This window comes from Pogona vitticeps, chromosome 11, assembly GCF_051106095.1.
Source record: "Pogona vitticeps strain Pit_001003342236 chromosome 11, PviZW2.1, whole genome shotgun sequence".
NCBI lineage: Eukaryota > Metazoa > Chordata > Lepidosauria > Squamata > Agamidae > Pogona > Pogona vitticeps.
In genome coordinates, this window is record NC_135793.1 from 2215686 (window position 1) to 2233327 (window position 17642).

A 17642-nucleotide genomic window follows, 5' to 3' on the forward strand; every position below is an offset into this window, starting at 1 on the left:
TGATTTCATGGTATTTTATCATGTGAGAATCCCGTGGGGAAATGGCCAGGACCAAAAGCAAACAAGGCAGGAGGTTGGGGGGGGGGGAGGGTTGGAAGAAGGAAATGTGTACATAATTAGTCAAGCGACTTTCCAGAAAACAAAATCAGCCCCACTGGACAAAACAGGGGAAAGCGCCTAAGCCTTTGTGTATTTCCTGCTTAAAGGCGGAGGGGAATCACCGCATCACACGGCGCTGTTCCCACGCTACCCTGCAAAAACGGTCTTTGTGGTGCCCCCCTCCTCTTCTGTTCCTTCTCGTCTTCTGGAGAGTATTTCTGCCTGAAGACAAACCGATCTCTTGATGTCCCGTGTCAAGCACGTCCTTGTTGTGTTTTTTAAAAAGACCAGAAAGGACAACTCGACCATTTAGGGCCAAGGAAGATTCCATAACAACGAAAGGGCTCTGGACGGTGACCAAAGTCAAACTTGGAAGGGGAATCATGAAGCTGGAAGGGCCACTGAGTCCAAATTAACCAACTTTCCCCCCACCCCCACCCCTCTGGTTAATTAGGGTGGCCATTTATCTCTGTTCAGGGAGGGCAGCTCTCGGTTTGAAAGGCTGCCCTGGGATAACTAAATAAATATTTTCCATCCCTTTGGCCAATTGCCTATCAAAACAGCCGACCCATTTCTGCAGCTAAAGGATCAAAACAAGGCCCAGACTTGAAAAGGCAGCCAGGTAGGAACTAGGAAAAGTGCCTTGAGGATCACCAGAGACCAAGGTCAAAATAATCTGCATTCTAGCAGTCCTGGTTCCTAGGTATACAGTACATAGATATGAAAGATGGACAATGAAGAAAACTGACAGAGCTGAACGTGATTCCTTTGAAATCCGATTAACACCAGAAACCACCACGAAGACAAATAACTTGGTCCATGATCAAATCAAATTTAAAGGCTCACTAGAATCTAAAATAGCTAAACGGAGGCTGTTGTGCCTACGACATATTATAAGAAGGCAAGCCTCCCCGGAAAAGCTTACAATGCTAAGATCAGTCAAAGGCAGCTGGAAAAGAAGAAGATCCAGATGGATCAGCTCAATAAAAGAACCCACCCCCTCAAGTTTGCCAAACTTTTACCAGGCTGGGCCGTTAATGGCAGGATCTTTTAGAAGTCGCTAGTCCCCAGCGTTTCCATGGGGCCAGAAAGCACATAGCAAAAAAAGGGAGAAAAAAAAGTTAAATCCGTGGTTTTTTGTTCAGAGCAAACAACCTGGTTAAAGGGAACCAGACCCTCGGACCTCTGGCTTTGCTTCGGTGGGTGGTGTGTGAAATAAACAGACTCTCGCATCCAGCAGGAAGTCCCCATGACCTCTTAAATGAGGTCATTTGTTTAGGAGGAGACAGGCGGCAGTAAGGAACGCTATCCTCTTCATGTACGAAATCAAGGAGGGATTAAGCACTTCGAGCAGAGGCAGATCAGCTTCCTGTTCTCTCCGCTCAAAGGAGCCAGGGAAAGCTTTGCACAGGACGACCAACGTTCTGGACGGGCTGGGTTGTCTTTTCAAAACGGGGAATTGACTTTGATTGCTTTCTGTCACTTTTCCAAATCAAAAAAACCACAAGGTCCACTCAGGGTGAAAGGTAGTGGGTCCAAAGGAAGGGGGTTGGACTTGATGCCCTTACAGGCCCCTTCCAGCTTCACTATTCTAGGGTTCAACGTGAGAGCCTGTAGACTCTTCCCTCTGTAGCCCACAGCATCCTTCTTCCAATGCTCCTTCGGGAAAGTTTCATCATGTTTCATCATCATGCTTTGTAAGAGCAGCCCTCCACACTCTGAAGTTCCTAAGAAAGCCAAAATAGGCATCCATGTTCAGGAGCCGCTGTGTTCTCCTCAGAATGTCAGGCAGAAGCTGGAGACAAATAGCCAGAAAGGAAGGATCTTCTCTCCTTCGAGGTTTCTGGGTCATCAAGCAGGAGTCAGTTCTGGAAAGGCTGTCTTGAAAAACCTCTATGCCATCAAGGGCATCCACCCATTACAAGGTCCTTTGTGAAAGATCCTGAGGGTAGGTTGCCTGGTGGGGCAGGCGCCCCAAGGAGCTGTGTCAAAAAAAGAGAGGAACTTTTCCAAGTTCTACTCGTGTTTCCAACAGCTTTCCTTGATTTTCAGCATGGCTCTCTACATGGCCTGGCCCCCCTCCCCCCAGCCCCTTGTTGTCCTCCACTCCTGGCACAGTTGCGTCCAACACCTATAGATCTCTAGTGACACCTACTGGCAGACATGCTGTAATTAAGAGAAGAGGTCCTTCCTTAACAAATTCTATAAGGCGCCTTGGATCCTTCGGGAGAAAGGCGACATGCATTAAACAAATGAACGAATGAACAAACGAACAAACAAACAAACAAACTAACTAACTAACAAACAAATAAAAAGGCATCTAGAACTAGGGGAAGTGGGGCCACTCCCAGATATACCACACCCCCTCCATAAATTTTCAATTTTTTTCCTTTTTGCTACAATAAAAGCTGACTTGCATTGAGTTAAAGTCCTATCTGGTTCACGTCTGTGTACCAGGAAGAGCAACAGTTCTCCAGTTGTCAGAAAGCCTTCCCCCCCAGCATGATTGATTGATTGATTGATTGATTGATTGATTGATTGATTGATTGATTGATTGATTGATTGACCAAAGTTCTCTGGACACAACATGGTCTCTTAAGAAGGAACGCTCCGACAATAATACTATAGGGCAATTGTTAAAGATGTGCATGATAAAACCAAGATAAAAGCAGCAGAAAGGGATCAAACCTTCATCTCGCTTTCATCTTCTCAGCCACAGCTTTTTTTGGCACAAAGTCTGTGACACAGGCCTGCAACTTCCTTGAACTATTAATAAGCAGGGTGATTTTCCATGGCAGCAAAGCTGACCGTTCCAATTTTGTATGGAAAGTAAAATTCAGGAAATAAACACAATATTTTATATATAACATTTACTATTGAAATAAATGTTAAAGGAGGGGTAATGGTTGGGATTCCCAGAGTTAATTTAAATCAGATCCTTCCAAAAATAGCCACTTCTCCTGGGGGTCAGTAGAGTGAGTCCAAAAGTAGACCAGCTGGATGTGGCGTTGCTCAACCTTTTCTTTAAGCTCACGTTGCCTTTTGAGGAGCATGAATGTCTTTGCTCCCTTCCCAACTGCGCCATTAAGGAGAACAAGCACTCTGCACACCCCTGAAGGGTTGTATCTCCGTTGTTTTTTTCTGTTGTGTTCCATGTGCTGGGTTGACAGCTCGTCCTGCTGTGTCAGCAGGGTGACTCAGTTGACTTCAGACAATGCCTTGAAGAGCGAATGGGGTCTTTCTGAAAAATGGAAGGCTTGCTCAACCCATCTCTCTGCCCATTAAATCCTCTGATAGATGTTTGAATGGGCCCCGCCTTGCATTAGGGGAAAAGGCAGTGCTAATTTCAGAATGTACTATTTCGGAAATGATGTAGCCGTCCGCCAGCTGTTTGGATTGCCTCGTATTTTCCATTCACCGTTTCTACACACACACACCCTGCCAGATGCTCCACTCAGGGACCCAAGGAATCCCAGAAGATTTCCTACAGTTCACATGATCCCATCAACCTCCTCTTTCTCTCTTTCTGTTTCCAAAATCAGCAGCTGAGCAACTGCCAAAGTCCTCCTCGGTCCCAGAGGCCTCGATCCTTCTAGCAGAATAGAACAACGTCCAAGGAGCAAGGCTTTCCCATTGAACCCAGGCATCCTTCTACTTCCAGCAGGGAAATTTAGAGAAAGATGGGAGAGAGAAAGAGTTGCAATGAAGTCTGCCGGCCATTCAAAAACTCTCTCCTCCTCCTTCTTTAGAAGAAGACTTCTTTTCAATTATATTTCATAACAACGCTGCAATACAAATAGAATGCAAATCGGGGGGGGGGGACAATTGATGATGCAAATTATCTGTACAGTAAAGAAAACAGTTTTCTAACGTAAAGAAATCTGGAAACAACTGGGCATGCAAGAACAAGGAAATCCTTAGTGAGGGCCTCACTGCTGGCACCAGGATTCTGATCACTTTCGGCTTTCTCCCCATGCATCCCGCCACAATTATTTTTTTGCAGGTGGACATCAAAAGTCAAAAGGAGGTGTTAATTTTTTTTATCAACAGACAGATGCAAAATGCTTAAATAATGAGATTTTTCCCCTCCCCTGAATCTTTGCCCAAAGTCTGTCATCCTTACAACTGTGCCCTTTTTTTGCAAAAATATTATGTTCCCTTTAGAGATTTTTGGGTTTTATATAAAACCCCCAAATCTCTAAAAGGAACATACTCTTTTTGCAGAATATATATATATGGTGCATGGCCACAGAGGGAGGCCATAAGGCCTAGAATCCTTGCAAGGCAAAGTTTAGTCTACTTTGAAAACTAATTGTGTCTTCCAGCCTCCTTCTCTTACTTCCCTACCACATGTATGAAATCATAATCCTTCGTTAAGGAACACAGCGATAATTTCCATGGCAACTGAAGGGAGTGAGAGAACTTCCCATCCTGGAGAATTTCGGTCGGTATAGAAACTGACAGAATGCTAATATTCCTCCACAAGGCCATTGCTAAAGATAAGAAGGCTGGCTCTCTGTCATGCTTCTTGACAACCCCACGAAATCCTGGAACCATCGACTATCACAGATTGATAAGGTGAAGGAAGATGTTTATGATGCAGTTCTGCCCCTCGGATGTACTGTGGGCTTGCTCTAGCTTATTCTTCCCCCAGTAGGCAGGCACGCCATAGCTATGTCGGTGCATAAGAATTGCGTGTCATCAGCAAAAACTTCTGTTTTTAACGCACACAAGGTTTTCTTTCTTTAAGCTGCCAGCCAGGTGGAGCAACTCAAGAAGAAGTGATGTATAGATTCACATCAATACATCAGTACAAATTCCCCCTTGGCAAATTTATTCTCTTCCACCCCCTCCATCCTGCAATGCTGCAAATTTTCTGTCCCCATGGCCAGTGGGGATTCTGGGGAGCTATAGTCCAGAAGAGTTATTTTTCTGAGCTCTGGAATCATCATCATCATTGTCTTATAACTGCAGAGCTGGAAGGGATCCTATGAATCATTGAGTCAAGCCCCTGTCAAGGAGGTAAAGGCGGGAATCGAACTCCCAACCTCAGAGAGATCATTTCTAGGTTTCTCTCTCTCTCTCTCTCTCTCCATCTCCTCCCACCTTTAAAAAGGGGGCATTTATCCTCTAAAAAGAAGACAAAACAGCAGAACAATGTGCCTAAAACTGCATATGCTAATACAGTATGTTTTATCCTCTTTTCTGGAGAAGTGTTCTGGGACCACTCTGGTTCTAAAGCACCAGAAAGTTTCCATTGATGGGGTCCTTTTGTCTGAGGTTTGAAATGTGTTTTACAGCAGTCTTACAAAGCATGATCACCTACTTTGGATAATCTCTTTCCAAAAGAAACAAAGAACCTCCACAATTTAAAAATAAAATTAAAGAAGTTGAGAATATTTAAATAGTAATTAGGGAAAAAATGCTTTGTGAGCCTTTGTAGATTCCAATCCACCACATCCAAGGAGAGGACAGGCCTTGTTTTTTTTTTGGGGGGGGGGGAAGGTGACAGTTCTCTTCTATATACAAGCCTACACACCATAAAAATGACCAAACTCTGTCCTTGATTGATGTCTGTCTTTCCAACTCCCGGATGCACAAAGGACATGATGAATGATTGGCTTTGGTCCAGAAAGAAGATGCATGAAAGATGGGGGAGGAAGGCAATGCCAAGACTGGATTTCATTTGAAGAGAGCTTTTTCCTTTCCAAATACAAAGCCGTGTAATTGTGTCTCCAAAGAAGGATGTTTCTGTACATCAGAATTGAAAACCAGACCAAACCGTGGAGGTATATGCAGGATGCAGATGCTCCAGTGGTCTGTTTCTCTTTTCCCCACCTTTACACAAGCACACACACACACACACACACATCAGGCGTGGTAACAATGCTGGTTTGGGCTTCTGATGTTTGAAGAGTCCGAGGGCTGGTTAGCAGGAATACAGAGGAAGCTGTCGAGGAAAGACAGACAGCCTCAAAGGGGCTAAGCTCTCCAGCTCCCCCAAAGCTGATAGCATCCTGCTTGGCCACATCAAAAGAGCTTGGCCCCTGTTTGATATTCCGCTCTTCCTTGAGTTTGGCAACACGAGCCAAGAGATGCCTGGAAGGATAGCACCCCCCCCCCAACCCAACAAATGAGGTGGGGAGAAGAAAAAGGTGGGGAGGGACAGCTGGCCGTGGATCGGCCAGCCTGGCTACATTCAACGTGGGAGGTCTCTTGTGAGATAGACCTCGGAAGATCAAAGAGCAGACCCCCCCCCAACGTCTTTGAGGATCCAACACCAGATAAAGGCTAGGCCACTTTCTATGCCTTCCCACTTTAAACCTCTCTTTGAATGCCAGGGCCCGAAATCTCAGGTGGCCTGAGGGAAGGTCACCTGGCGGGTTGATCTTCCAAGGCTTTGGGTCATTTCCTGGAAACCTGAAAAAAAGATGGCATCATGGGGGTGGGGTGGGGTGGAAATGTAACATATGACCTGGAACTCTTAAACCAGGAGGTGTGCGTCTCTCTCTCTCTTTCTCTCTGTGTGTGTTTTGACTGTTGTTTTTTCTATTGAAAGGTCAAAGACTAAAGAAAGCTCCAGATGTGTCTAACTGGAGTTGATGTGACAGAATGAGGAAATGTTTGGGATTCCTTTAAAAAGAAATAGACCCCTGATAATATTAAACGATAAACAAATCTATATGTCCCCCTTTCAAAAAACTTTAGTGGGATTTCTTAAAGAGTAAAGAATACTACCTTATTTGACCATGTTCCCCAAATCTACTAGTCTTTCCCCTACACCCCACACCTGTGTTACAGAAGTGTTGAGAGGGTGCTCTTAATATTGGGTTGATGACTAATACCAACACAGTCATATAATGGGCTAACGTCTACTGCCAGTTCCAACTAGAGCAAGACCCTAGAATCCGTTAGACATAACCAGTCCACGTTTTCATTCACTGAAACTGACCTGCTCTCTTTGGGATGACCAGATGGACTTACAACAATCCAATATAATTTTGGGACACGAATTTGCAAAGAGATGGAAACTTTCTGCAAATTCTTTTGGTCAAAATTACGCCAGAGCAAAAATCTTCTAGAACCCCAGCAGAGGGCACTCCAGCACTTCACTTTGGACCTGAAGACCAATCCGCACAATCCTGATTTTCCAACATAATTTCAACACAGCCGGGTCAGAACTTAGGGTCTTTCTAAACTCAACAGAGCGGCAAACTGGCACAGGTAAAATTAAATGAACAACTGGCTTAAATCACCATGTACAATGAACGAGTGTTGGGATAACCTTTGGAGAATTCAAACCACTAATTAAAAAAAAGAGAGAAATGTTTGGTTATAGTTTTCTTTTTTAAAAAAGATTAACTAATTGCAGAAAATATGGTTGGTTTATTGGCTGTGAGAATCTGAGAAATGTAGCAGAAAACAATGGCTTTTCCCACATGCAGTCTGTATGTGGAGTCCAGCTGGAAGTAAGTTAGATTCCTTGCTACCATCCAGATAAAATGCATTAAAGGAGTTTTTGTAAAAGTCAAAATCGTAGGGAAGACCCCTCTCCTTCGATTGTACCAGCTGGCTTCCACCTCAGAATTGCTAAAAACATGTAGAAGATAAAGGCTATAACTAGAGTGATGGCTTAGCATAGTGGCTAAGAGTGTGAGATAAGTGATCAGTTCAGCATGACATGCTCTATCTCTCCAATTCGGCATCCCAGCTCCCATTCAAAACAGGGTCATCACGATATTGGTTCACCTTTACATGAGTGGTCGGTTCATGGAATGCCAGATGTTTGTAGACCGCAGCCCCAGCAGCTTTGGCCAGTAGGGGGTCCAACATCTGGGAGGCTGTAAATTATTCAGCTTCAGTCGGTTAGATGGGACTGTTATAAAGACCCACAGAATGTGTTTCTTGGAGAAAAACAATAAAGGAGTCAATACTGATGGGTTGGTTCATGGGGCAGAAAAAGGTCCCAGGCTCAAACGGTGGCATCTCCCCTGGACTGATCCGAAGCCGATTACCAACCCTCTTGTCCAGAGAGCTGAGTGCTGAAACCCTACTGGGTGCAGATGGTCAACCAGTTATCTAAGTCAGCTCTTCCCTTTTTTTGCTGAATGAAAGTCATCCTCTTAAATACAGAAAGTGCAGGGCCACTTGTTTGCATGCCAAAATGCTCCAATATCACAACATGTCATGAAAGCAAGAGCCATTCCAACACAGAGTGTCGCTCCCTGACTTACAAACATTTGCTCCCAGGTGGAGTCTTTCCTACATTTTCGAGAACATAACAGCATCATGAACCCTGGTACATGCATATTGAATGTTTCTTAAAATAGTCTTGCTGACACACCTGGATTACTCAGAAGAGGGTGTGGAGAAAGGCAGGAACTTTTTTTATATATATGCCAGGCACAGAAATGGATTTCCATGTTTAATAATTTAATAAAGTACTTATTCAATTCTTTTTAAAAATATTTTGTATATTTACTGTTTTAGCTTTTAAATACTGTTTTAGTGATGTAAGCCGCCCTGGGTCCTTTTGGGGAGAAAGGAGGCATAGAAATATTTTAAATAAATAAATATTTCTGGCCATATTTACAAGCCTGCTTCTGGTTCTCCCTTTCTAGGTTTTGATTATTTTTATTCCTGTTGCTACTCAATAAATTACTTCATTACAGCGCGCCCCTCCTGCCGTCCTGGCTGTCTCTTATTTCATCCAGCCAGCCTCAGGTTGGGCCACAAGCACCTCTTGAGTGTTGATCAGAAATGGAAGCTGTTCCTTGAAGGGACCATATTGGAGGTCTCCGACTTCCAAGCTAGTTTATGATTGTCACATCTCTAAACTTACAGGACAATGAGAAACACTGTTCTCTGCTAAATCGTTTAGAAATTGACGTATGTTCCAAACTGTCCTTATTTAGCATTAGGGGCAACTTAAGTAATAAAATAGGGGAATCCTGTGAAATTTTACCCTGGTTTAAAATCGGGCTAATCAGCAACAGCCTTGGTGACCCCAACCTTTCTGCCAAGAAACAGTGAATTCTCCTCTCCAACTCCATCACTCTCGCGTCATGTCATGAGCAAGGGTGAACCTCTGTCAGACTTGGTGGGAAGGTGCTTTTCACAAAAAGGGAGAATTTTGTTAAAAACGATCTAGTCTGAGAACAAAGGTAGGAACAGGAAAGGGCTCATACTGTCTCCTTGGACTGTGGACAGGGATCCCACCTCAGGAATCTGTCTGAACAGCACACTGGACTCTCCATTCCAAGCTTGCAAAAGCATTAGCTGTGTTGGCTGTTAGATTTGTGTGTGTGTATACAAACAAACAAAACTCTTCCCCAAGTTCAGCTCCATCGGTGATGTTTTTCAGTCAAAGCATTGACTTCCTCATGGTTTGCATCCAAAACCAGCGATCTTTCGAAGTCTGGGATTTTACGGAGTGATAAATGACACACCCTGACTTTCTCTCTCTCTGCCACTGTGGCCACACAACCGAGCAAAGAAAAATGAAAGGTGGCGCTGATTCTATCATCCGGCAGGTGCTGAGCCTGTTAGCACCTGCTCCACACCCCAGACCTCCTGCACGGAGCTACCACCACACGCTCCTAAGAGCAAGTGGGTGGAGCGCCCTCGGTCGCTGCTTGCTTGGAGAGCTGTGAGTTGGCCAGGGCGACTGGGGCTTTGACACCAGGGCCAGTGAGATCCAAAGGGCGTCAACATTTGTCATTTGCTCTTGGAGCAAACCTGTCCACAGGAAGTGCCTGCACTGCCTCCAGCTGCTCAGGGCAGTGGGGAAGCCGCACGGCTGCCACACACCAACAGGTAAGGATACCTCCCTGGTCCAAAAGGAGCAGCAAAGCCCGGGGTGCCACGACCACTAATTGCAGCTCTGCCCCTCCGACGTCCTCCTTGCTGATCACCACCAGAGATGTCCCTCCTTCTCTGATGGCGCTGCCATCCCAAGTGAAACAGGAACCCATGTCCACAGGAAGAACATCTGGTTGTTCGGCCCACTTCCCACCCACCAAAGGGGCCGGCTGTACTGCACTAACAAGGTTCCTTTCATGATCTGTTGATCAATGACATTTTGGATCATTCATCTCTGTAGGGAGCCGAAAGAAATTCGAATCCAGGGAAATTCTGGAGCAGCTGCGTTTCGTTGTTCCCGCTCCTGATGCTGTGGTGCCCTTCTCAACGACAGGAAAAGTTATGTCAGTGGCTACAATTCCTCTGAATACACCGGCTAGCACAGTTAGTAGTCATGCCGCCTGGAGGGTTTTTGACTTGTACTCCAAAAGAAAAAAAGCGGGGGGGGGGGAAGAAGAATCAAATTTCCCTACCTTTGGTCCTGATGTGTCCAGGAGAAAGAATGTTTTATGTGAATGTCCTTCAGTAACGGTGTATTTGGGCCCGGCTAATGAATGAAGCATCATTACAGTACTGTTGCAAAGTTGACGTATCTCTGTGCACTTTTTGGACTGGCAGATGGTGTTGCTTATTTATTTATTTATTTATTTATTTATTTATTTATTTATTTATTTATTTATTTATTTATTTATTTGCTATGTCGCTGTTCCTTTCTAACCTTTGTGTTGAGAACACACAGTAATCTGGCATTCGGATCGGAATGCTTTGTCCATAATTTATCCTTGTGTGAGCAAGAAGATGAAAGAGAAGAGAAGAGTGACTGTAGAGGAGGAGAAAAATAGAGAAGTTGGAAAGGAAGAGATAGTGAAAGTTATAGAAAAAATGAAAGAGTTAAAGGCGGGAAAGGAGGAGGAGGAGTCAGGAAAGAGAGAGAGAGGAGGGGGTAGACGGTTTCTTAACTTCAGAGGAAGGAGGAAAATCAGGGGAGATGAGAAAGATGGTGGTTTTAGATGAAGAAGGGCTGGAAGGAGAAGGGGAACCTAAGAGTGTTTCAGATCCCACAGAAGGGAATAGGTTACGAAAGCCAAGACCGGAAAGAGACAGAGGAAAAGGGGGAAGAAGGAAAACCCATGATTGAAGGATCGAGACCGGAGGGATGGACAGTTTTAGGACACCCTCGAGGATGGGGTCCTTGGAAGAGGGTGATCCCACCAGGACTGGTCCAATCACCCGAGAAGCCGCCCGAAGGAGAATGGTCACGCCATCCCTTGCCGTGGGACAATATGTGCAGTGAGGAGCGGCTGTCTGAGAAGGCCGACGGATCAGGAAACGGTTCGGACAATCTTTCCATTAAAAGGGTGACCATGATGAGGAGACGTTGCCTTCGTTGTGGGCTAACTGACCTGCCCACGTTGAACCAGTGTAGACCCTCTTGAAGTTGTGGTGGAAAAACCCATTCGTTCTGATAGTAAAGAATTGTTCCAAGAATCTCCTCTCTTGTCGTTTCCCGCCAAAAAACAAGAAACCGCCAGACGCTGACAAAGAACCCGAATCGCACCCTGTCAACGCAGCGTCCAGGTTCCTCCCATGCCTTCTTTCTTGGGGCTGCTCGATGAAAAGTGAGATAATCCCAAATCCCCAGTTTTGCCGGGAGTTTGGCGAAGACTGCGTTTTTGACTAAGTCGTTTTTTTAGCCCATCTAATGCCGGTGAAAGAGACCCGATGCTTCCTCGTGCACAAACATGTTCTGGAATTGCCGTTTCTCAGGAACAACGGCTGTTTGAGTGGCTGCACCGTTCATTCGCTGCCCTGTATTATTATGCAATGAACTTTTAATAGCTTTTCTTGTTCATATATAATCCTGTTTATTGAATTTTTTTTCCCCCCACATGGCAGGTTTAGCCAATCCTTTCTCCCTAATCCCTTCATTTTACAGGATACAGCCACCTATTTTAGAGATGAGCCCCAGCTGCTGCACATAATAATTATATAGACAAAAGCTTCCCATTTCTCCTCAAGTTCTTTCATGGTTACAGTGCTTTTCTGTTAGAATACAAAGGCCCTTCACAGAAAAAAAAATCACATCCCTTTACTTAAGCAATGACTAGAAAAAAAGTCTGGGGAAAGCCACCAAGTAGAAATCCGGAAATTTAGTATAACCTCTTTTCCTTTTTTTGTCCTCTCCGAGCTTATCTCAGATTTGTGCAGTAGTTAATTATATTTCTTTGTTGTTTATTACCACTAACATGTACTTTCATGTTAACAGAGGTTTGTGTTTCAGAACGAAGGGCAGCCACTTAAATTGCACGCAGAGATGCTTAATAACCCATGTGGGGCATTTCCTGGAGGCAGCACAGGGTTCCCTGAAACCAAGGAAGAAAATCAGACTTCCTAACAGAGATGTAAGGAAGGCTTTCGTGACCTTTATATTTTATGTGGAAATACTTTTCCATCTTATGTTAAGAGAAATGGAAAGAAAATCATGTAACCCAGGTTGCAGCGATTATGGGCTAAAATATTTAGCAAGGCCTCTATTCAGAGCACATTCCCATAGTCTCTCGAGACTGAAGGATGCCTACTATTAAATCTGCACGATTGGGCTAATAATTTCATGTCAGCAGCAAGAGGTATATATACTGGAACCACAAAACGCAGCATCCACACCAGAATCAAAGAACATGAGAGACACTGCAGACTAAAACAACTGGAAAAATTGGCAGTAGCCGAACATGCCCTAAAACAAGCTGGACATGAAATTATATTTCAAAATACTAAAGTACTGGACAACACCATTATGTTAGACTGCACAGGGAAGCCATTGAAATCCACAAACAGCAGCAGGGCTTCAACAAAAAGAAGAAAGTTTAAAACTCGACAAAGCCTGGCTCCCAGCACTGAAAAATACAGCCTGCAAAAGGTCAGCGAACTCTACCCAGCTACAAGGACGGGTCATCACTGCACACAAAAGACCAGCTAATGACTCCCCTCAATCACAGTGACAGATCATCTCTCCCTCTTATCACAACAATACACCCACAACAAAAAATATGCTGATCACCACAATCACCCATCTCCTGAAAAGGACAAAAGCTGATCCCACAGCTATAAATACTCAACTATCCAAACAAACTGCACCAGAGCACAGACAGAGTTTTTACTCCTGTCCTCTGAAGATGACGGCTGGTGAAACATTAGGAAGAACAACCTTCAGGACACGGCCAAAGAGCCCGAAAAACCCACAACAGCCATCAGATCCCGGCCGTGAAAGCCTTCGAGAATACATTATTGAAAGAAATGAGTAACACAAGTGGCATTCCTTAAGCCTTGCTGAAGTCCTAGGTCTTAGGATTGTTCTGAGGATGTGTGTGTTTTGGTCTGGTCTCTGGGTGCTCTTTGTGAATTTCGTTGTATGTGTATACGGTATATATATGTTCAAGGACAATAAATTATTATGATTATTATGGTTGTTACTATTATTGCTGAAGTTTAAGGCATCTCCATGGGCACTCTGTTGCACGTGGAATTGGGCATTTCTTAATGTTGCTGCTTGCATAACTTCACAACAGGTTTCCAGCCAATAAATTGTTTTAAAAAAATACAGCAGGTACTCCTGTATCCGCAGATCTGTTCCATGATCTACTGTGGATATCTGAAACAGCAGATAGTAGCAAATCCTATACCACATACAAAGAGACCGGATGAAGGCCACAAGACCCACCCTCTTATATGCTGTATATAGACTGCAGTAAATTTCGGGTCACTGAAACCACAACATCGACCCCACGGTTCTACTGGGATTAAGTATTATATTTAAAACCCTGGCACAGTTTTCTACACAATTTAATCTCCTTTTAAAAAAAGAATCCTGTTTTATAAACAGTTTCATTTAGAAGCATCATTATTGTAGCATATACATGAACAAACCTGGAAATTTTTTACAAATTTGGCTCCATACCTTATAGGTGTGTTTTTTCCACCCCTGCAACTCCATAGCAACCTGTTTCATAAGCAGCGTAGCACCTGTGTTGTTCAGGAGGGCGTGTCTACCTGCGTCAAACCTACACTGATATAGAAACTGTATCAGAACCAGGAAGAGAGTGAAACACAAACCTATCTGAGCAGAGGGCCGGTTAACCAAACAGAGGGAGAAGCATAGGAAGGATCGTACACCTGATAAGAGAGAAATCATGGGGAAAGCAAAAAAAAGGTGAAAGTTCTGCTTAAGGGAGGTTACCTGTGAGGTCCTAAGGAAGCTTCAGTGGGTTAGGAAACAGTCCTGCTAAAAAGACTTCAGTTTGCAAAAGAGGAATGCCGGATGCAGACTACAGGAATGAAGGTTGGTCTACTCGTCTCAGATGAGGACGAGCGTTCATATTCATGAGATGGATCCAGTCTCTTCATTTTTGAACGAACTACAAGGAAGAGTTGATAGCTGGCATGGATTGCAGAAAGCCTAAGTAAGTGTTGCCCTTTCAGGAAACTTGTGAATGTGACCAGGAAAATTATGGGAGATGCAGAACAAATTAGGGGTAATAGACCCAGTCATGGGGGAATGAAAGCCGTGGTGGTTGAAGCCACACCGGGAAACAGATTGCAATTTGTGGAGTGGTCTGGCCTGATTGTTTTTCTTAACAATTTATACATTTGGGCTGTTTACATCGATACCTTGCAGCTGGACAACACATCACGGCCACATTTTGCCTTAATAAGCAGTTTTAATAAACAGGCGCCCTCCCGTTGTATCCCCGCCATGATAAGCCAAGGGAGGCCAGGATGATAGGAAGAAGCACAAGCAAGCTCGTTAGCGAGGTTTGATAAGCACATCTGTTGTTTCTGGCTTGTCTTCCATGCTTGAAGCTCATGAGAGCTGATTGACCCTCCGTGGATCCATCTTTGTGTCAGGAGAACAGCCAAGGAAATTTGCCTGGCCAAAGAAAAGGGACAACAGATCAAGTTAGAAGACAATAGCTGATGCCTTAACCATATTTTAACGGATATTCTGTAGGGTTTTTCGCCTCCCAAATTGTTTACAGTGGACCCTTGACTTACAGACAGCTCAACTTACAGACTTTTCGAGTTACAGACTTCTCTGGCCGCAAAATGTAGTTTCGACTTGCAGCCGGAGAATCGACCTGCAGACCAGAAAAAAACCAAAATGGAACAAAAACAGAACAAAAACGGCCGGTTATGGCATTAATCGGTTTTCAATGCATTGTAGGTCAATGGAGACACGACCTACAGACTTTTCGACCTGCAGCCACTGTTCCAATACAGATTAATTCTGTAAGTAGAGGGCCCACTGTATATTAATTAGTGTTTTGATCAGTGCGAAACCAAAGGGTGGATTATAATGTGGGATTTGTTTTGTCTTTCTAACAGAACGGATTTTAAAAATTGAAAGGCATGAACTTTTAAACGAAAAAAATCCTAAACATTTTCATACGTTGTGTGTTTTTTAAGTGAAATTTTGAGTTGTGGTAAAGAAATAATAAGTTGTAGGACCTCACCAAATAAATATATAAGTGTTTTGACCCCTCTCCTCCTGCAAGCATTTTAAGCTTTTGGCTGATTCCCCCCCCCCCCCCAATACCATTTTAAATTTCAAAATATAAAAAATCTTTAAAACCAACCAACCAACCAAGCATTTTATGGATTTTTTTCCTCTTTAGGAAAACACTGTTTCAAATGTTAAAAACCTGTTGTAAACGCATGTTTCAAGCCCTCCCCAAGTGTATTAAGCCGGTGTGTTGTTCCTATTACGATGATTCCTATTGAACAAAAACGCCATTTAAAAACTTTTACCTATAAAAAAAGGTGAGGTGTGCGGTTGTTTGTTTTAAAACCAACCCAAAGCATTTTAATAATTTCCGGCTTTGGTGTGTGTATGTGTGTGTGTGTGTGTGTGTGTGTGTGTGTGTCTGTGTTCGAAATGACATTGTAGCTTTTTGTTTGTTACAGTAGTTAATTTTTCCTTCCCCCATAAGGAAGGGAGAGAGACAAGCAGGGAAAGTGAGCAAAAGGCAGGAAGGAAAGCCGGGACGAGCCGGGGGTCCCGCGGGGGGGGGGGGGGGACGGGACGTGTGACCCTCCTCCTTCCTCCTTCCCGGGGGAGGCGAGGCCACCTGGGCCCGGTCCCCGCCCTCCCGGCGGGCGCGCGCTCGACTCCCTTCCCTTCCCTTCCCTTCCCTTCCCTTCCCTGCTGGGAACGAAACTCTCCGCGCGGAGGAGGGAAGGGAGGAAGGAACGAAGGAAGGAGGAGAGGAGCGGCCACGTTGCCTCTTCTTCGGCCGCCGAAGGAGACAGAGGACGCCTCGCCTCGCCTCGCCCGGAGGAAGGGGACCCCCCACTCCCTCGGCGCCCTGTTTTTGCTCCCTTTCCCCCACCCCCACCCCCACCCCCACCCCCACCCACTTGATGAAGGGTGCCCCCTATCATCATCATCCTCGTCCTTCCTCCCCCACTCGGGCCGGCCAGGTGAGTCCTTTTGCTTTCTTATTTAGGTCGCCCCAAACGCCCCAGGGTTGGGCTGATGGGCGGGGGGGGGAGAGAAAGAGAGGGGGGGGACACACCTGTGGGGGGAGGGGGGGACACACCTGTGGGGGGAGGGGGGACACACCGGTGGGGGGAGGAGGGTCGAAAGGGCGGGGGAGAGATTTGGGGGGCATCACTCCCCACACCCCTCCCTTTCTGCCCCCTCCCAAAGAAGACACCTCAGAGTTAAAAAGGGGTGGTTCTCTTTTTAAAAAGCGGGAGGGGGGCGTTAATGAGCTTGGAAACGCACGTTGCTTTGTTTGGACTACAGCACCCACAATCCCCGGGGGAGTTCGTGGCGGGGCAGGGGATTCTGGGCGTTGTAGTTTCTCCAGCCTACCTCTCTGTCTTACCTGTAGGCACACATATACCCACGTGCTTTCACACACATATATGCATGCATATGGATATACACACACATGCACAGACACATACTATGTATGTATGTATGTATGTATGTATGTATGTATGTATGTATGTATGTATGTATGTATGTATACACAGTTTATACACACAAACGTACATACATACATGCACATATGTAGACACACACAGCTTATATAGGGTTGCAGTTCCGAAAAACAAAACAAGTTTGTAAAAGGGTTTTGATTGGTAAATAGGTGTTTTTTGTTGCCTCCCGCCCGGTTCCTGGCCAAAGACGGCTGCCAGCGTTCCTATTTTGAGAGACAAAATTTATCAGGACGGCAGTGAGGGACTTGCAGCCCTTGTCATTCGGCCTTTTGTTTCTAGCCGATTCCCAGCCTGGCCTGCCTTGCAGGGCTGAAGGTGGCCTTGTGCCCTGGAGGTACCGCAGGGCAGGGACATTATATTTAGAAGCACCGAAGAAGAAGAGGGCGTAGCTGTTGAATCGTATACAGGTGGGGGCGGAATGGAGTATCCTTTCTGTTGCCACAAGAAGAAATAAGCCAGGACTTATGTTTGCGAGCAGCACAGAAAACTGAATGCAGCCGGCCTCTGCGGTCTGAACACAAGGACACTTAGTGGAGATTGGTGACCACTTAATATGCTTTTGAGCTCTCTTGTTGCCTTTGTAATAAGAAGGGCATAAGGAATTGGTTTCTTCCTTCTTTCTTCTTCTTCTTTTCAGAACACTGTCTGCCGTCTTAACCAGCAAAACTGCATACCTGGGT

At 45.0% G+C, this 17642-nt stretch overlaps 1 protein-coding gene across 3 annotated transcripts in view; it reads left to right on the forward strand.

The window, feature by feature from the left end:
• The first annotated feature begins 14026 nt into the window (after positions 1-14026).
• The window catches only part of LOC110074297 (ligand of Numb protein X 2), a 33901-nt gene continuing 30285 nt past the window's right edge, over positions 14027-17642 (forward strand). The window contains exon 1 of one of the 3 annotated variants that reach the window (XM_020784334.3): positions 14027-14417. The gene's annotated coding sequence lies outside the window, so the exon portion shown is untranslated. Of the gene's footprint in view, positions 14418-16136; positions 16435-17218; positions 17641-17642 lie in introns of those variants that run through there. The other 2 variants (XM_072981038.2, XM_020784335.3) reach the window with 2 other exon arrangements.